Source organism: Poecile atricapillus, chromosome 1 (genome assembly GCF_030490865.1).
Source record: "Poecile atricapillus isolate bPoeAtr1 chromosome 1, bPoeAtr1.hap1, whole genome shotgun sequence".
NCBI lineage: Eukaryota > Metazoa > Chordata > Aves > Passeriformes > Paridae > Poecile > Poecile atricapillus.
In genome coordinates this window covers 80842063-80854642 of record NC_081249.1, presented here as the reverse complement: position 1 = coordinate 80854642, position 12580 = coordinate 80842063, and the positions used below count along the sequence as shown (strand labels likewise).

Genomic DNA, 12580 nt, shown 5'->3' with positions numbered 1-12580 from the left:
TCATTTAATACACTGTCTTATAGTCTTATCTAGATAATACTTTGCTGAATTCTCTATAGAAAAAAATCTGATTCTAGTACAAAACAAATGGCAAAAATGACACTGAATTGCATAGTATCAGAATTTAGTTCTGCAGGAATAAAAGGTGTATTATCAGGCAGAAATACACCATAACAGTATATATGGTGCCTATGTCTGCAGGTAAAGACAATAGGACATGGGCAGTACAGAGTGGATGAAATTCCAGCCCTCTAGGTTCCGTGTATCTACTAAACCACGTCTTTTTAAGACCTCACTCTTTATCCGTCAGCTGTGACCAGTGATTTAGGTGTTCCACATATTATTTATTTTGCTTCTGTTTAAGGATTCCCTTAACAGCTGCAATTTAAAGAAATTGTAAAGGTAAAATTGGACAGTCAGGTGAGTACTTTTTGGTTGTTCCACTCTGAGATTCTGAAAACTGCATTAATGTGGTTTTTTTTTTCCTAATGGCTTCATATATTAACCACTCGCTAAACCACCACGGAACATTTCTAACATCACTTCAACTATTATGAAAGTGCCTAAAGATCCCTAACTTCTCCCTTGGTGTAGGAACTTTACAAAGGGCAAAAAGAGAAAAAAGGAATGCAGCAGCTTAAGTGCTGTGCTGGGATCAACCCAGTCCCTGTCATGCCTTTCACAGGAGAACCTGGCCAAGTCAGCTTGACACTGAGTGACAGTATCTACCTGTTAGACAGAAATAATTGTATTTCTCAAACAGAGATGAGCATTGCAAAAATTACTTCATTAAAAGTTTGTGAGGCCCATAAATACCCTGCAACGATGGCCATAAATCTCATCAATAAATAGATCACAATCTTTAATGAGCAAGCAAAAGAAGTACAACATTGCACAAAGGAGTGTTTCTAGAAATTTGTTGTTTTACCATTTCCATCTGTCCATCTGATGGCTTTTATCTGCAGATCTGACCTGACAGTTAAAAAAAGAATAAGCAGTAGCTTCGTATCTCATTGGATAAGCCTTGCCAAGACAAAGAAATTAAAGAAAGGGTAAAGATGACTGTGGATAAAGCCACCATACTTGTTATTTCCTTGATAATCCTATTTCATCAGTTTTGTTAACCTTAGATGGCAGTGTCCAAATACCTGAGTGACCAGGGGGGTTTTGAACATAAGTGGCCCAATGACCATAAAACCATACATGATTTAGAATTACTTTTGATATATATTTTTCTGTGAAAAAGTTTGAACAATAATTTTCCTTGAAATTTCATTCTTCATCTCTTCAGTACAGAGATAAACAGAACCCCAGACTCTGCAAAATTGAGATATTTTTTGGTTTTTAATAGATACTAAATATTTCAGTCATGAGTCTTCTTGCTGGATATCATAAGAAGGACTGAACAAGGGAACAAACTGAACTTAATTGGCTCATAATTGCCAAAACATTTCTACATGGTGCAGATGCTACTCACTGGTGCCAGAATCTGAGTGCAGGGCCAAATAACTAATAACAAAATTAATTCTGTGAGGGGGTGCCTCTGACCACAAACAGCTGGCATAGCCCATGCAGACATAAATGGATTTCCTAAGTTCCAGTGGTACTCTTAAGAGCAACCTTCTCTATTCTGCTATTGAATTACTTGAGAGAGACATCAAATTTTGATAGTTCCAGTTTGCATGGCTTTTTAAAGTGGATTCCTTAACTCTAGTGTAAATATGCACCAATAAAAAAAATTAACCATCAACCATTACATATCCAGTTACTGCCTTCTAACAACAGAAAGGCAAAATATATATAGATACACATTAATTATGCTCTCAGAAAGCAAGGCTACAGATGGAGCAGTGAAAGCTAGGAATGTTCCGCATCTCAGCTTGTCCTGACTCTGGAAAGAGGGAAGCAGGGGCTGAGCTCCAGGGACAACCCTTCTATTGCACCTAGAGCTTGGAATTAAAATGTTCAAGTGCTAATGGAATCATGTATGAAAGAAGACTTGCAAATGCTGAACTCGGCCTGTTTTCTCATCAGGACACAGCAATTCACAAATAAATTAACAAGACATTCCTACAACCCTCCTTCCTAGCACAAAACAGAGGAAGATGAGGTTGTCCATCAATACCAACACTGTTTGCCTGTCACAGAAGAACAGTGTCCAGACACTCTCATTACAGCCTGTGTCACTGAACAGGCTCAATACATTTTGCTCTGCTGATTCCACAAGGTAAGCCTGCTCTTTGGAATTAAGGAATCTTTCTCCATGTAATGTATGGATCGTGTACAAACAGAAAGTTACATCTGACCTTCCCTTCCCTTCCCTTCCCTTCCCTTCCCTTCCCTTCCCTTCCCTTCCCTTCCCTTCCCTTCCCTTCCCTTCCCTTCCCTTCCCTTCCCTTCCCTTCCCTTCCCTTCCCTTCCCTTCCCTTCCCTTCCCTTCCCTTCCCTTCCCTTCCCTTCCCTTCCCTTCCCTTCCCTTCCCTTCCCTTCCCTTCCCTTCCCTTCCCTTCCCTTCCCTCTATTTAGAAAGCTAATTATATTAGTTTTGTTTTTTTTCTTTTGCTTCAGTTTAGCAGCCATGTCTGACATATGTGAGTTGAAGCAGAATTTCATGTTGTCTTCTTGAAATAAAACAGGGCTGACAGAGAAGCTGGCATGTAACAACTGCCTTTCCCAGAAAGTCTGCTCTTTCTGGATGGAAAGCAGCACAGCATTTCACTCTGGCATAACTTAAGTATGTAACCAATGACTATTACACTGGTTACAGACCAGCAGAGATCCTTCAGGAGAGCAGCACTCAGAAACACTGGCACAGACACTGAAATGCTCACTGCATCATCCTAATAACTAGATTTTGGTACTTTCTAGTCTTTCTTCCAACTTACACTAAAAAATTATGGAAAGCCTGGGTTCACTTCACAGCTCCAGAGTTTACCTTATACCAGCTTGAATGAAGTGCCAGTTTCCTAGATTTGAGCAAAGTGAGTGGGATCTCTCCAACGCACTTCAAACTCTTACTCATGGAGTGACGTGCTGAAATCCTAGAGATGGTTCCCTTGAAAACTGCAGTGGCAGGAGATACTCTTGATGCATTATTAAGATCACACAGTTACATCTTCACAATGCCCAAACAGCCAGAACATCAGGTTTGTGACTCCTTCACAAGATAACATTACATCTATGTGATTTGCCTTGTCCAAATTGAAGCACAAGAAAACAGATGGCTCAGTTCTGCCACCATTTCTTTGCTTGTTCTGGTAAAAGAGTGCCAAGTGATGGAGAAATTGTCAACAGCCACTTCCATTGCTGTATATTCCCCAACAACATTAGGATGTAAGGCACAGGAAAAAAAGCTTTCAAAAGTCTTTTGAGAAGGGAAGCAAATACTTTCATTTTGAAGAAATCACTGTAAATGCACATCTGCATTTCAGATATTGTTTAGGAAATTCAGCTATCAATACAAATAAAAGAATAATTTAATCTGTTTCAAGACCTTCAGAATTGGTTCAATATAATAAAAATATTCAATCTGTTCAGGTGATTTGTCTAAAAGAGAAACTAAACCTTAAGAATATTAGAAATCACGAATACTAACATACCTAGAAAACCTATTTTAATCTTGAAGACATAGTATACAGTGAATGGAAATTAAAACTATATAATCCTTACATAACATCATGATGCACCATGCAGAGGGAAAATAAAACCTTGGAAACTCTAAGGCATTTTCCTTTCAAAAGACATTTTTGAGTATTTTTTAAAATCAGAGAGGATATGGAGAACACTTACAAGTTATCATTTCCATACTGGTCAAGTGGACTTGGGGTAAGAGGACTGACCCTGATGCTGTGGGGTTTTTGGACTAGGCAGCAATTTTACCTTATACAAGCTCCCAGAGGAATGAGAAAGTTTTAAATGTTTGGTTTTAAATGAGATTTGATTCTACATGACTTTCAACCCCACACAAATTTAATTTAAACCTTGTTTTATAAAGGTACCTTGACAGCAATGGATAATTAAAACATAAAGCAAAGTATTATATGAAAATTATTAAGTTCTAAAGCAAACTATTTTCATATCTTTTGTTTCCTTATCTTTTGGTGCCTATAAAGACACCTTCGCTCATTGCTTTAAGGGAAGATAAAATGTCACCACATTCTTGATACAACAGAAATGCATTGCTCATCACCTCACTTGACACACATGATGCCTCATGTTAAGTGCAGATGCTTAGACTAATAATTTTCTGCAAACCTGTAACCCACAAGGTTCTTCTATTAAAAAACAACAACCAGGAACTCTGAATATCACCAAATTTATCTTCACCATCCAACCCAGTACATATCTTCTATTCAAACAGCTTTTGTGTTTGGACTTATCTACTTCAGTCTCCAATTCTGTTTGTGAACAGCCTCAGCCAGCTGATTAGGCAACAATCAGAAAGGATTTGGCAGCTAATATCACAGGCTGTTGCAGTCCTGCAGCTGCTAACAATGTTTTCCAGCTGCTAGCTGTCTGGCCATTCAAAAGCACTTGTGATTCTTTCAAACCACTTGACAAGGTCGTAGAAGAAGTGTCCTTGGGGCTAGGCTTGGCCCACTGGGCACTATCAACCAGCAGCCAACTCCTGTCCTCATGACTGAGGATAATTAACATCTACAATAACATACTATAGGATGAGACAGCTTTTCCACCACTGACAATTTTTACAACTTCATAGTTCTGAGCTAAGCTCTAGCCCAGATGCTGAGACAGCTTCCTCCATGAAATGGGTCTGACGTGTTTATCTGGGGATGCTCAATTCAGGGTGGTCCTCTTGGCATCCCACAGCCCAAGCCTCCTATATATTTCTCTGAAGAGACAGGGAATAGCTGTCTCATCAGCACAGACCAACATAGATCAACACATCCCTGTTGCTGCCTCTGATTATCACCAAGAGGTTAAAGGCCAACATGTTTCATGAAAAAGAAATGTGAAGTGTCTCCCTCACATATAAATGAAAGGGCCTGGCACTCAGAATTGAACCACTCCACCAGTGTCACACACCAAAAGGCTGCTAAAACTGAAACCCAGGCTCATGTCCTGAAAAGAACAAACCATCCTTGCCTATTTTATGCAAAACTAGAGCACTGTAACAGTCTCCTTTGTCTTGAATGTTTGTGCTTTCCTCTCCTCTGCAGTATTAAAGCATGAAGAGACACTTGTGGTATGCATGAAATGCTTATCCAACAGTTTATCTGCATCTTCAAACTTACTTGGCAAATGGCCAGAACTTCAACGGGTGTTGATAAATTTCTACCATTGTTAAAGACCAGAAAGTACATTTATGGCTGTGTCTTACATGAAACGCAAAGGATGACATGGCAGGCAGCTTTTTTTTCCCCCTCCAAATGTTTAGGGGCATAACACTTTGTCCATTTTGTCCTCAGTTATAGCTGGAATCTTTCTTTTCTCCCTTTTCCACCAAGACTTACTAACAAAACGCCAAAGATGCTGCCTCCTTTAACAGTTTCTATGAAAGAAATCAGCCTTGGGGTCCCTCACTGAAAGAATGGGGCCAAAAATAAAAATGCTAATGTGCAGGTAGGCGTGTAGGAGTGAATGAATGATGCTGCCCCTTTTATCCAGTCACACGGAACCACAGGACCACAGAATGGTTGGAGTTGGAAGGGTCCTCTGGAGGTCATCTAGTCCAATACCCGCCTGCAGTAGGTTGCACAGGACTGCTGCATCCAGGAGGAAATTACTACTGTCAACAACCAAAACTCATTAGCACTTGTTTCTCTTCTTTTCCAGAGACTGGTGCTTGGATTTCTGTAACTATGGTAATTGTGAAACTACTTTTTTAAACTAATATAAGCCATTATTTTTAAAACTATGATAAAATTGGATATAAGGGCGGAAGGGATCATTTTAACTCTCTTACATAATGAAACAAAGAACCTCACTAAAAATTTCAGCATCAAATTACTATAACTTCTGTTTGAGTTGTTTTTAAAAAAACATCCCTCAGTACATCTGGTGGCAGATAATTCCTCACAATCTCCTGATGCTGTTCAGTAGTAGACATGCATGTATCAATTAATTGGCAAGCTTTATCAAGAACCATGCTCATACTCCCAGATAGCCAAATGAAAATCAGCTCTAATGATTTGTTTTACCCTGTTCACTTTGAACAAAGCAATGATTTCATCTTCCAAAAGTTGTGAAAAGTTTAATCATTTCTAATTCTCAGTCATCCATTTCCCATTCTCAACTGAGATTATTACAAAGTTTTGCATAAAACAGTTCATGCCTGCTAATGAGCCACAGCTATGCTATGATAAACAGGTAACTTCAAGTAGCATTCTAGAATGCTTGGTACTTAAAGGAGAATATATATGCATACAGAGCTTCAATTTTGCATGTATGTTACTGAACAATTTTTTTTTTTTTTTTTTTTTCCCACATCTTTCTACCTAGAAAAAAAAGATTTCAGGTGTGAGCCCTATTGAAATTAGCAGCAAAATTCCCCTTGACTTTCAGGAGACTGGTTCACTCTACTGTTGTTACACACACTCAAGGCTTTTGGAAACAGAACAAAAGTGTCGTTATTTTGCAAATTACTGCAGTACTGTATTGGTACTCTAAACAAATATAGCCTATGTCTCAAGGAATTTATGACCCATATCTTAGTTTAATGTGTCATCCTAACATTTCAAGATACTGACTTAGTCCTGTTTGGTATTACTTGGATGGGTCCACATGAGTTCTTTGTAGAATCTGTGCTTAAAGATGTAAAGCAGTAAAGCAGTATGAATTACTGTTCTTTGCCTTTCTATTTTCATTTTGGTTTAAAAAAAATTTAGATCCAATACTTTCATTTTTACTTCTATAACATGATTGCTCTTTTTAATTAACAGCTACCAGCTACCCCATTGCTACTGTTCTTTCTATTTCATAAAAAACCCTAATGACAGGAAAATGCACTTAGAATGGAGGTTTTATGGTCATAATAAATTATTGTCATAAATGTGCTCAGCCTTGCACTGGTTTGTAAACTCTACAGAATAGGATGTTATCACTGCAAAAAGTCACGTATAAAAAACTAAAAAAGAAAAAAAAATAATGGAAAAAAAAGGGACAAAATCCCAATCCCTAAAATTATTCTTCTCTATAAACAGCTTGAATTTCTTTAAAAGGTCATTCCAGATTCCTTAGGCAGGTCTCTTTTTTAATCAAGTCATTCTCTGAAACTCAGGTTTCTGATTTCTCAGACTGATGATGAGATGGTTTACTTTTAGCTTGCATTTTGAAACAAATCTTGGAGCATTTCAAAACCAGTAATTTTCATGCTTCATGTACAGTGCTACACAAAGCATTTAAAGTGCTTGTGTGGGCACTTTTGAGAGGCTCCTTCATTTGGCACCTTCCCATCTGATTTCAGCAATATGGGAAGGCCACGTATTTTTGCAGAGGAAAAGAGGATAGATGTTATTTCAGATGAGAGAGCCAACTGCACACAGCTGAAAGGACTGTGGCAGACCTGATTTCTATTTCTGGTTTCATCCCAAGGAGAACTGTTCCTGGATGATGCTGGTAACTCACATCAGAGTCCCATGCCTCAGTTTTTCCTCTATAACAAGAGGACATCTTTTGTAAAGCACTTCACAGGAAGCCTTTTAGAGAAAACCACTTCTTAAAAGTTCTCCACCTCTTTTTAAAATTAAAAATCTCTTTGCCTTTGCAATGAAGACTCGGTGATGAACACATAGGTCACGATTCTTCCCCTTGGAGAACATCAGGGAAGATGCTGCCTTTGTCTCTGATGCAAACTGAACTGGGTTTCTAGGCCATGATCCTGCTAGCTGCTCTCATGCATGTTTCAATCTGTGATTCAGGGGAACCTCAGTGGATGCACTGACTGAGCAGCATCACTTCCAGCAGACACAACTCACTACTTTCTTCAGTTAGACACAAATTATTTTCTTCTAAAAAGAAAAATATTCTCAAGACAGCTGCAAATAAGACACAAGTTTTATTCCTGGGGAATTATTTATGAAATTTTATCTGCTTCTTGGCTCAGATCTCAAGCTGTAGGAAATTGCCACAGATCCATTCCAAATCCATTATCATTAAAATGAATAACAATTGGGAACCAGAAGACACAATGGTTTAGGGAGGGCACTAACTTTCTGCCGTCTATTTGTCTAGACTTCTCCATGACGAGAATTGAATAACACCATTTTTAGCTTTGTTTGAGCTGAAACTTTTCAGGGGCTTTTCAAAGATGACTTTCACAAATATGTATTTGAATATACATATACATATGTATCAAGATGCTGTATTATCTGGGATTTTTTGTGACATAAAAATTACCAGCATATTTGCGCATACACAGGAAGATTACCTTAATTTACTAGGAATATATGCCAAAGAATGGTTTGTAACTTTATGACTGATGGAAAGTAAATGTATTTGGAATACATTGCTAGGTACTAAGTTCGTTTTTTTCTCCAAAATTCAAGACTTTGTCATTCCATTTAAATAATAAGATTTATTTCTTATACAGACAAATTTATGAGTATAGATTATCTCCCTATTTGACTATAAAGAAGTGCTGTTATTTCTCTATGTGCACATTATGGAAACAGTGACCAAAATTTTGCTCTTCTTCATTCCTGCCTTTTTTTGTTTGTTTGTTTATTTTGATTTATTTTAAAAGTAAGTGGGAAAACGTTTGAAAGATTTTAAAATGTTGGGACAGAGACCTTTTTAGCAAGCCATTCGTACCCTGCAAGAAATTATTATTTATTTTGTTCAAGAGAAGGGCAAGTTTTAAACTGACCTCCACCCTTTTGTATGGAGGTGTCATTTCAGATGGTACAGGACTTTCTCATTCAGCAGAAAATGGTACAGTGAGATGGCAGAAACTGGAAACTGAAGTTAAAAAAATTATCACAGGTGAAGTAACTGACAACTGAAACAAGCTGATCTAAAGGCTTGTAAGTTTTCCAATTTTTAAGGTCTCAATTTGATTCTAAATTCCTGCTCTGGCTGAACAAGAAACTTGCTGCAATGATTATCACTAATGCTCTATGGCTTATATTAAGAAGGGACTCAAATTAGCTGGAACATAACCACTCCTTCTGCTCTTAGAATCTGTGAATCATCCAAAAACTTTTTTACTAAACTCACAGAAGATAAGAGTGAAGACTGCAAATATATCTGAACAGGAAAAAAAAGAAGCAATAATCCCTCTAAAAAAACCCACATATTTATGTGAGGATTTCAGCAATAACTTGAAAATATAAAGTACAACTGAACTGTCAAGTCACTTCTAGACAGAAAAAAAAAGCTAAAAACCTGTAATGCCAGTAGCATTTCTGGCACATCCCCCTTCAAATGCTGTTTTGTGCCGTGTCAGCCTCCCTCCGGCCTTATTCACCCATCAACCTAATTTCTCACTCTTGCACTTCTTTTATCACTTTCCTTATCATTCTGCTCTTTTGGGTTTGCTTTTTTTCTTTTGACATTATCAGGCCCAGCTACAAGTGGCACTTCCCCCTGGCACTTCGAGGCAATTGCATATCCTTCTCTTGTGCAAACAGCACAGGCAGTCAGGAGCAGAGTGGGTCAGCAGGGAAAGACCCCAGACCTCGAGGGGATGGAGCTGCCACCAACCACCCTGTCACATGCTGGACCCTGTAACCAAATTAATGAGCATAGTGCCTTCTTCAGGAGCAGTCCTGTGCAGCATTTGCTGCACTCTAGCAGTTCTTGTTGCATTTTATGAGTGAGACTGAAAAAAACATGTAGGAATGTCATCAGCAAAGTGAACAACCAGGGAAAGCATGAACTGGATACCAACATGAGAAAAGCTCCAGCAGAAATGTGCTAAATGTGAAACCCTTGAAGGTTTTTTATGATATACAGGGGGCATAATGCTCATTTGAAAAGTTAGGAGGATAAGATTTGTTGCAGAAAGTCTGGTTTGCTGACAGACCTGATTGTGTTGGCGTAACTCCCCTCAGCAGGCTTGTGGAGTGAGGCAGAGCAGGACTAAGCTGCAGATATGTCTGTCATTTGCTTTGCGTGCAGAGGGTTTTCCCAGGCAGTTACGCTCAGCAGCAGCTATGCACCCCAACCCATTCTGGTGCCCACAGCTGCAGGTTTATTCTTAGTTTCAGGAATGCAAATCCTTGTGGACATGGTAATTAATGGCTTCATGTCAGCAAGGAGACAGGTTTTCCCCTCACAATATTTCTCTTTGCAGACAGGTCAGTTTCCAGATGAAGTGGAAGGGGGAGGGTTTAGTCACATCTAATTCCACATTAGTCACTTGAGGTATCAAAAAGACTTGCCTGAATTAGACTGCTCTTGCTAGTTCTGTAACACATGCAGTGCAGTGTGTTTCACTAAAAACTCTACTCTAGGCATGAGAGTGATGGAGCCAAGCTCCTTCTGCTCTGCAGCCCTGTGAAGAGAAGTGAGAGGACAAACACATGCCCATGTCCTGGCAGAGTGCTGTATCCCAGCCCACAGGCCACAGTGAGACCTGATGCTCACGATGCCATGTGGCTCGTGGGCACACAGTGCTATGTCAAAAAGTCAAGGTGATGTGCTGGGTGGCTTTATAAGACTTGATCTTCATAAGATCAGGCCTCTCTGTGGTCTCCTCTGCCTGCCAGAGCAGGGAATGGCTCCTTGGCTAAGCCTATCCAAATAAACTTGGGCAAAAACAAGGACATGAAAAAGATCACACTTCTCCATCAACTAGGAGGGCAAAGCATGTTTCTTTGACACATTTACCCCAAAAAATTCAGGAAAATGTCCACGTATATTCTAGAAAACTTCCAGTCATTTCAGTGCATGGACATCTTCTCTGAGAACAACATGCACTGTTACCTGGGAAAGAGTTCAGGTCTTAATGTAATAAATGAACAAGAACATAATTCAGACAAGAACAAGGTTTCTATTTCTTCCAAAAGTTGATGGATTATAGTTTGCCCATTTATCCTTTAATATTTATTGCAATGATTCTGAATATCCTGAGTGGTACTGAACACCCTCCTATTCAATCTCCTTCCTTTGGACATTTGTCTCTTAAATATGTGAAAACTTTTATCCTTTCTACCTACTAAGACCTGCTTAGTCAAGCTATTCAGCTAAGTCATTACTAAGAAGTCTATCTTTAACCTTCAATATTCTTAGGATTTCTTTAATCATTACAAATTCCAGTTTGTGCCCTATGACAACATCTCATTAAAATGATCTTCCTGCTCAGATCCTAATGTGGTACAACCAGCCACTGCTCAGCTGAAGTCAATGAAGGGACACTGATTTATGAGATCTGTCTCTTCATTACCTTAATTTCTGTTAGCTGACCCTTCAGTGAAAATGAGAATAGGAAAGGTGAAAAAATAATATAGGAATAAGACAAAATGTATTATGAAGATAAATAGGTTTTCTACTTTGCTAAACACAAGTTTAGTTCAAAAGACAACTCCTGGGAAAATTTGGATATGTCAATAGTGTTCAACCAGTTTCTCAATGAGCTTTAACATATGATAAATTTCTGTAACAAGAAAGCCAATTTGCATCAATTAATGATTCTACAAACAAGAATATATTTGTTTTAAGAACATACACAAACTTCTTTTTGGTTAGGTGCCTAAATTTGGCTGACTTCTGTATGTTAGAGGAATCAGTCAATCTTCCCAAATAATGTGGCTGTAAACATGTATTCTTTTTGTGATGCACAGCCACTATAACATCCAACAGCAGCAGAGCCCTGTACAAGCTATTTTCTCTGTGATCTTTGAAGAGTTGAACGCATCCTCTGTCAGAAGACAACAGACAACTCATTCGCCCATGAATCTGACATTGTGTAATATTGTTAGTAGACTTTTTGCCAAGAATGCTAGCAATAAATTGAACGTAATGAAATGGAAAGTCAAACATCTTAGGAATGATTTATATAGAGATAAGTCTGTTCTTTGAGGAAGGACAATGAACTGGTTTCTCAGACCAGTCTGACAGTGTCCATATCAAAAATTAAATAATCTAAGCCAAGCAAAGCATAGTACTGCCAGGCTTCCAAAGGATGAGGAGAAAAGTAATAATTCATGGAAGTCCTAATGAAAAAAGAAGATCAATCCATACACATAAGGTGCCTTCCACTATTTCATATATTGTACCTCCACAGGATTCCAGTAATATAGTGACAATGGACAATGCAAACAAGAAATTTAGGGGGATAAAACTGTGTCTCCCTTGAAGTCAAAGCAAAACTTTTTTCAGAACCAGGATTTCACTATTTTCAGAATCAGGATTTTATCCTTGAGTGCTTTTATTTTCAAGTTTCACAGTGAGGAGGTGACTGGCTTTCAGCACTCAGCCTCTCTAATTGTCTGCTCTGAAAAAAAAAAAAATCTGTATTTATCAGATTTAAAGAGATTTAATACCTAGCTTCATGACTACTTATCTATTTCAGAAACCTCCTAACAGTAATAAATTTGCTTGTTTCCATCATCATTGAGGGACTGTCTTCAGACATTCTTTCTTCCATCTCCTCCCTCTGTCCACCCTGCACTAGCAT

At 38.4% G+C, this 12580-nt stretch overlaps 1 protein-coding gene across 2 annotated transcripts in view; it reads right to left on the bottom strand.

Moving 5' to 3' along the window:
* Positions 1-12580, bottom strand: part of NOX4 (NADPH oxidase 4) — a 101749-nt gene that overhangs the window by 24234 nt on the left and 64935 nt on the right. The gene's annotated exons all lie outside the window — the stretch shown is intronic.